Here is a 7,832-nt window from a genome sequence, read left to right as displayed (position 1 = left end):
CCTGGAAATGTGTTTTTGGAGAGAAACACATTACCTGTACACATTCATTGGTCTCAGGTATGTTTACCTTAATCCACAGGTAATTCAGCTTTTAAGTACAATATGAGTTGCAGAGCTATTCTGTCTCATTGTAAAAGGGAGGTAGAAATTCTACATAAAAGAATGAACAGAAACATGTCTCGATTTCAGGTGTCAAACTCCCAAAAGGTATTGTGAGACAAAGTACCAGTTATAACTGCTCCAGGGACACAAGAGAACTTGCTCATATAAACACAACTGAAGGACTCTGTGAGATACTGGCCCTGCAAGTAATCACTGATTCTCTACCTTCACGACTGCAGTTCCATGTACATTTTTTTTTTTTTATTTTTTTTTTATTTTTTTTAATTTTTTTTTTTTCAACGTTTATTTATTTTTGGGACAGAGAGAGACAGAGCACGAATGGGGGAGGGGCAGAGAGAGAGGGAGACACAGAATCGGAAACAGGCTCCAGGCTCTGAGCTGTCAGCCCAGAGCCCGACGCGGGGCTCGAACTCCCTGACCGAGAGATCGTGACCTGGCTGAAGTCGGACGCTTAACCGACTGCGCCACCCAGGCGCCCCAGTTCCATGTACATTTTTGAGTACACGTGCCACTTCTCATAATTCAGAGTAGTTCCACCTAGGGGACAACCGAGAAATTCTCTATCACACATTTACCAACACAGAAGGATCAGTAATGAATTCTGAAATTTATCTAAGAACATTCAGCACTGCACAAAGCACACAATATAAAGCTGGAAAGAGTTTTCATCTTTTCCAGTCACGAGGCTTATCGCAGACATTCTGAACAAGTTCATCGCCTACAATGAAATAGGAAAAAATAAAAATAATAACAATAACTCCATGTAAAGAAGGTGCGGAAGGAGTCAGCCGCTCCAGAAGACTTGAGGGTACAGTGACGTGTGATCCTCCTCAAGTTATTTCCACAAACACAAAGTGAGAGCCACGTGGTCCTCAGCCTCGACGCACTTGTGGCTTCCAGAGGTGCCAGCTACCATGATGATCTTAAACTGGAGAAGCCTGGAGGCTTGTGAGGATGAAAAAACAGTAAAGACACCAGAGGACATAGAATATCAGACAAAGCCAGATAAGTTTCCAGAAACCATTACAACTGAAACGGGCAACAGAATTTACCTTGTATTTCTCTGCATCCTTGGTAGAGACAGAACTGATGTTCCCCATGGGAGCTGTACCATGTCCTGCGTCTCATAAAGGCTGGAGGTGGATGGAGGTGATTCTGACTTGCATAGACTTTGTGGAAGAAAAACAAACCTTCTGCCACATGTTTCATTATATTCAACTCTTTCCCACTCTTGGGTCCCTTACTGGGGGCAGAGGATTTTCAGGTGCCTCGGGTGACCCTTGAGGACAAGAGGGAGATCTGATCCTGTCCCTTGAGGAAGGTTCACAGGGCCCTGGTTCAGGTGTTTTTAGAACGAATCAAGCAGCTGTGAACAGCTCAGGTCTCAACTAGCTATAAATAAAGTTAGGGGTGTGTCTCATCCCTCAGAGAGCCCAGCACATGGTCTCTGTACAAGCTACATTCTAGGGAGTGCTCTGTTTGTCGGCCTGTATAAGTCCTCTTTCCTTCTCTATGAGAGACATATGTTGCCCAGCTCACTATGTGGAAATGACTGTCCATTTCATGCATGTCCTGAGAAACAAAAAACATTACAACGTCCTCAGACTGACCTGAAAGCCATGTGGTACCATCACTGCATCTTCTCCAAAGACTCAACAAGAAGAAAGACAAAACGTGTTTTCTAAGTTAACTCCTACTGTTCAGATCATCTTCCCAGATGGTGGAGGTGGAGGGTGAGGTCCTAGAGGTCACCAGCTTGGAGAAAGTGGGGGTGGCCCAAAGCCCATGGATGGTGATAAAGGGCAGCCCACAGGGTACAACATGGAGGGCACTTCTGGGAAAGGAAGAAATGCTCTGGCAGCCACGTTGACCTACAGGACAGAAATTAAACTTTTGAGATGTGTTAGGGTAAAAGGTGAAAAATCCAACACCACACCAACACTAACATAGCTAAACCCCAGTGAAGGAGGAACAGTGCCTGTCTCCTTCCCCTCCACCTGGTTTCAACAGGGCAGCATCAGTGCCACAAAACTCCATCCTTCCCACCAGCTCCCACCTAGAGCTTCTAGGAGCTTGAGGAGACAACACAGTGCATTACTGACAGCATGCATGGTACTAGCTGTGTCTGCAAATGTAGGGAAGGAAGTGGCCAGTCTTAAAGGATCAGAGGGATAATTAATTCCAGACTACTAAAGAAAGTCTGTTCCACACATACAGGCTTCTATTTCCAGGACTACTCTCTACCCAGCCCTTCACCACCTCAACAGCCCAGTCTTGGCATAATAAGAGCTGAAATGATGAGGAAGAATTAGGTTTCCCTATAATTCATTTACATCTTTAATCCATTTCAAGTTCATTCTTGTGAGTGGTGTAACAACATAAGGTTCTAAGCTTTATTCTTATACATATAAATATCCAATTTTCCCAGCACCAGTTATTCAAGAGACTACTTTACTCCACTGTATATTCTTGACTCCCTTGTCAAATACTAGTTGACTGTGCATGCATGGGTTTGGGCTCTCAATTTCTGTTCCATTGTCTTGGGTGTGTCCTTATACCAGCGACATAACTGATTTCTTTAGTGTTAGAATGCAGCTTGAAATCAAGAAGTGTGATGCCTCCTGTTTTGTTCTTTCTTGCTTTGGCAACTTGGGGTAAGTTTGTGGGTTCCAAATACATTTGAGGATATGTTTTTCTAACTGTATAAAAATTGCATTGGAGTCTTGATAAAGATTGCACTGAATCTTTAGATGGCTTTGGGTAGTATGGGCATTTTATCTATATTAATTCCTTCAAAAGATGGACACAGGATGGCTTTTCACTGACGTGTATTCTTCCATTTCTTTCATCCAAGTTGAACTTCTTCCATTTCTCCACACAGGTTTAATAGTTTTCTGTAGAGAGATCTTTCACTTCCTTTACCAAACTTATTCCTATATATTTTATTGTTTTTGATGCTTTGGTAAGTGGGATTGTTTTATTTACTTCTTTTTAGATCATCTGGTTAGTGTATAGGAATGCTACAGAATTTGGTATGGTGACTTTCTATTTTGCAACTTTACTGCATTTCTTGATTAGATATTAATAGGCTTTTTGATATTATACTTTTTATTTCATTCTTTTATCTTATTAAAAAATCATTTTATTTGGGAACAGCTGACACACTATGTTACACTAGTTTCAAATGAACAACATAGTGATTGGACAAGTGTATACATTCTGCTACACTAACACAGGTGTAGCTGTTATCCGTCACCATGCATCGCTATTCCAGTACCATTAACTATGTTCCCCATTCTATATCTTCTATCTGTGATTTATTCATTCCATAACCAGAAGCCTGCATCACCCAATCCACTTCACATATATAGGGCATCCTTGTCTTGTGCCTGATTTTAGAGGAAAATCTTTCACAATTTCACTATTGAGTATGATGTTAGCTGTGGGCTTCAGAAACATGGGCTTCCTTATGTTCCTTCTACACTGAATTTTTAAAGAGTTTTTGGTTTGTTTGTTTGTTTTTAGCACAAATGGATGCCACATTTTCTCAAGATTTTTTTCTGTGTCTATTGACATGGTCATATGAGATTTCTTTTCAATTTTTAAAATTTATTTATTTATTGTAGTTTAAATTATTTGTGTATTTAGTATTTATTTTTTCAAGTTTTTACTTAAATTCTAGTTGGTTAACATATAGTGTAATATTAGTTTCGGTTATGGAATTTAGTCATCCATCACTAACATACAATACCCGGTATTCCTTGTTACTAATGCCCTCCTTAGCCCATCACCCTTAACCCATCTCCCTGCCCACCTCCCTTCCAGTAACCCTCAGTTTGCTATTTATAGTTAAGAGTCTGGTTTCTGGTTGATTTTTCTTTCATTCATTTATGTGAGGGGTCACATTTATTGATTTGCATTTCTGAGACATCCTTCCTTTACAGGGAAAAAGTCCTTCATCACGGTCAATGATCCTTTTAATGTGCTGCTGAATTTGGTTTGCCTGTATATTATTGGAAAATTTTCATCTATATTCATCACGGGGATACCAGCCTATAGTTTTCTGTTCAGGTAGTATCCTTTACTGGCTTCCTAACAGGGCAATTCCAATCTCATGAAATGAGTTTGGTGGTGTTCATCCCTCTTTAATCGGTGAGACGACTGCTGTTAGCTTCTTCTACAAACGTTTGGTGAACAGTGAATCCACCTCCTCCTGGGCTTTTCTTCACTGGGAGATTTTCAATGACTGATTCAAATTACTTGCATTAGTTATCTTCTGGTATTGATACAGTCTTCCTTTAATTGGTCTGTGAAAACCTTCTATTTCTTCCTGATACAGTCTTGGTAGGTTGTGTGTTTCTCAGAACCTATCCATTTCTTCTAGGTAGGCGGTTTGCTGGCATCTAATTTGGCCATAGTCGCCTCTTTGTCTCCTTTATGTTTCTGTGATATCAGATGTAATGTCTTCTCTTTTATTTATAATTCTTTTGATCTGGGTCCTCTCTCTGTCTTAGCATAGTCTATGTACAGTCTTGTCAATTTTGTTTAACTTTTCAAAAAACCCACTGTTGGTCTTCTTCATATTTTCTATTCATTTCATGGTCTCAGTTTCATTTGTTTCCACTCTCATATGTATTACTTTCTCCCATCTGAGAACACTGGACTTAGATTGTTGTCTTTTTCTAGTTCTTTGAAGTTAAAGTTAGGTTGTTCATTTGAGTCCCAAATCTATCCTCCATGCATGTAAGTCCAGTGACTCATCAGAGAACCTTCAATAGGTCTTTCCTGACCTATCTCTCATTCTCAGAACTCTGAGAAAAAGAACCAGAAAATTTATTTGAAGATGCAATAGATGAAAACTTCCTTAAATCGGGGAAGGAAACAGATTCAGAAGCAGGAGGCACAAAGAACCCCCAATATATTCAGCAGAAGCACATCCACACCAAGTCATAGAGTAATTAAAACCCAAAATGTCTTGATAAAGAAAAATTTTAACAACAGGAAAACACAAGACAACAGTTACCTACAAGGGAAACCCCAGAAGGTTATCACTGGATGTTTTTCAGAAGAAACTTTGAAACCATAAGTGAGCAGCATGGTATGTTAAAGGTACTGAATGGAAAACATCTGCAGCCAAGGAGACTTTATCCAGCACACTATCATTCAGATAGAAGGAGAGATCAAGAGTTTCCCAAATAAAAATGAAGTGAGTTCACAAACAACAAACCGCCCCAGCAAGAAATGTTAAAGGGGACTCTTTGAGTGGAAAATAAACACCTAAAGTGACAGTATTAAAGTGCAAAACGCAAAAGCAATGAAAATGAGTATTTCCATCAAACATCAGTCAAGGTATTTATGATATAAAATGTTTTGAAACATGATACTACATATCTACAACACTGGGAGGAGAGGAGTAAAGAACTGGTTCAAACTTAACTATGAACTTAATATAGACTTCTATATGCACAAGTGGTTAGGTTACAAACCTAACAATAAGCACAAATCAAACACCACTAATACATATGCAGAGAATAAAGACAAGCAATTTCAAATGTGCTACTAAAGAAACCCAACAAACCATAAAAAAGAGAAAGAGAAGAAAGGATCAGAAAGATTCATAAACAACCAAAATCAAGTAATAAAATGACAACAAGTACATGTCTATTGATTTGAATGGAAACAGAATAAATGCTCAAATCAAAGGCAGTGGGTGACAGATAGGGGCCCCTGGATGGCTCAATCACTGGAGATTTCAACTACTGATTTCAGCTCAGGCTATGATCCCAGGATCATGGGATTGAGCCCCATGTTGGGCTGTGCACTGAGCATACAACTTGCTTAAGATTCATTTCTCATTCTTTCTCTCTCCCCCCACTCCCCTCACCCCGCCCTCCCACACCTATGCTCTCTCTCTTAATAGTAAAAGGCACTGGGTGAAAGAATGAATAAAAATATAGGATCCATCTATCTTCTACCGACAAGAGACTAATTATAGAAATAAAGTATCAAAAGAAAACGGCAGTAGCAATACCTACATCAGACAAAATAGATTTAAAAATAAAACTGTAACAAGAGACAAAGAAGGACACTATAATAATAAAAGGTACAATCAACAAAAAGATAGAACAATTGTAAACATATATGCGCTCAATGAGAGCATCCAAATACACAAAACAGTCAAAAACAAAAGTAAAGGAACTGATAGTAATACAATCATAATAGGGCATTTTAACATCCAATGACATCAATGGAGAGATCATTCAATCAGAAAATTAACAAGGAAGTAGTGACTTTTTGAATAACGGAGTAGACCAGATGGACTTAACCGATAGACTTAGGACATTCCATCCTAAAATAGCACAAGACACATTCTTTCCAGGCGCACATGCAACATTCCCCACACTAGATAAAATATTAGGTCATAAAACAAGCCAAAATAAATTCAGGCAGATCGAACTCATACCGTGTGTCTTTTCAGACCACAATGCTATGAAAGTAGAAGTCTACAAAAAGAAAAAAAAAAATCTGGAAAAAGCACAAAAACATGGAAGTTAAATAACATGCTCCTAAACAATCAACGGGTCAAGTAAGAAATCAAAGAAGAAATCCAAAAAACATGGAAACAAATGAAAATGAAAACACAACAATTCAAACTTTTGTAAAGCAGGAAAAGTGGTTCTAACAGGGAAGTTCATAGCAATACAGATCTGCCTCAGGGGAAAAAAAAAAAGAACCTGAAGTAAACTCTATAACCTTATAACAATAAAAGTTAGAGAAAGGACAACAAACAAAACCCCCAAACAGAAGAATGAAGAAAATAATTAAAAGCAGAGGAGAAATAAATGATTAGAAATTAAAACTACAGAACAAGGTAAATGAAATTAGGAGCTGCTTCCATGAAAAGATCAATAAAATTGATAACCCCTAGCCAGACTAATCAGAAAACAGAAATGACGCATATAAATAACAATGACAGAGAAGAACAACCAACACCACAGAAATACAAAAAACTGTAAGAGAATATTATGAAAAACTATATGCCAACAAGCTGGACAAATTGGAATATACGGATCAATTCCTAGCAACATGTAACCTACCAAAACTGAAGCAGGATGAAACTGAAAATTTGAACAGATTGTTTTCTAGCAAGGAGAGAGACTCGGTAATCAAAAATTGCCTAACAGACAAACGTCCAGGACCGGAGGACTTCACAAGCACATTCTATCAACATCTGAAGAAAAGTTGATGCCTATACTTGTCAAACTATTCCAGAAAACAGAACAGGAAGGAAAATACCCAAAAATTAATTCTATGAGGCCAGCATTACCCTGATACCAAAACCAGATAAAGATACCACAAAAAAACAAAACTACAGGTCCATATCGTTCATGCACACAGATGCAAAAGTCCTCAACCAAGATTTAGCAAACAGAATCCAACAACACATTCAAAAAATAGTCCACCAGCATAAAGTGGGATATCTTCCAGAATGCAAGGGTAGTTCCATATTCGAAAATCAATCAACCTGCTATATCAAAGTAATAATTGAAAGGATAAAATACATATCATTTCTACAGACACAGAAAAATTATTTGACAAAGTACAACTCCCATTCATAATAAAAGCCCTCTAAAAGCAGGTTTAGAGGGAACATACCTCAGCTTAATATAGTCTATCTATGTAAGCCCACAGCAGGCATCGTACTCAGT

At 38.5% G+C, this 7,832-nt stretch overlaps 1 long non-coding RNA gene across 1 annotated transcript; it reads right to left on the bottom strand.

Moving 5' to 3' along the window:
• Positions 1-930: 930 nt before the first annotated feature.
• On the bottom strand, positions 931-1,996 carry LOC125146984 (uncharacterized). Its single transcript, XR_007144952.1, has 3 exons — positions 1,734-1,996; positions 1,176-1,292; positions 931-1,068 (listed from the first exon to the last, which is right to left on the bottom strand). It is a non-coding gene; the product is annotated as an uncharacterized LOC125146984 (long non-coding RNA).
• Between the last annotated feature and the right edge of the window lie 5,836 nt (positions 1,997-7,832).

The sequence above is a fragment of the Prionailurus viverrinus genome, chromosome D1 (assembly GCF_022837055.1).
Source record: "Prionailurus viverrinus isolate Anna chromosome D1, UM_Priviv_1.0, whole genome shotgun sequence".
NCBI lineage: Eukaryota > Metazoa > Chordata > Mammalia > Carnivora > Felidae > Prionailurus > Prionailurus viverrinus.
The sequence above is the reverse complement of the archived record's forward strand: the minus strand, read 5'-3'. Positions and strand labels throughout refer to the sequence as shown.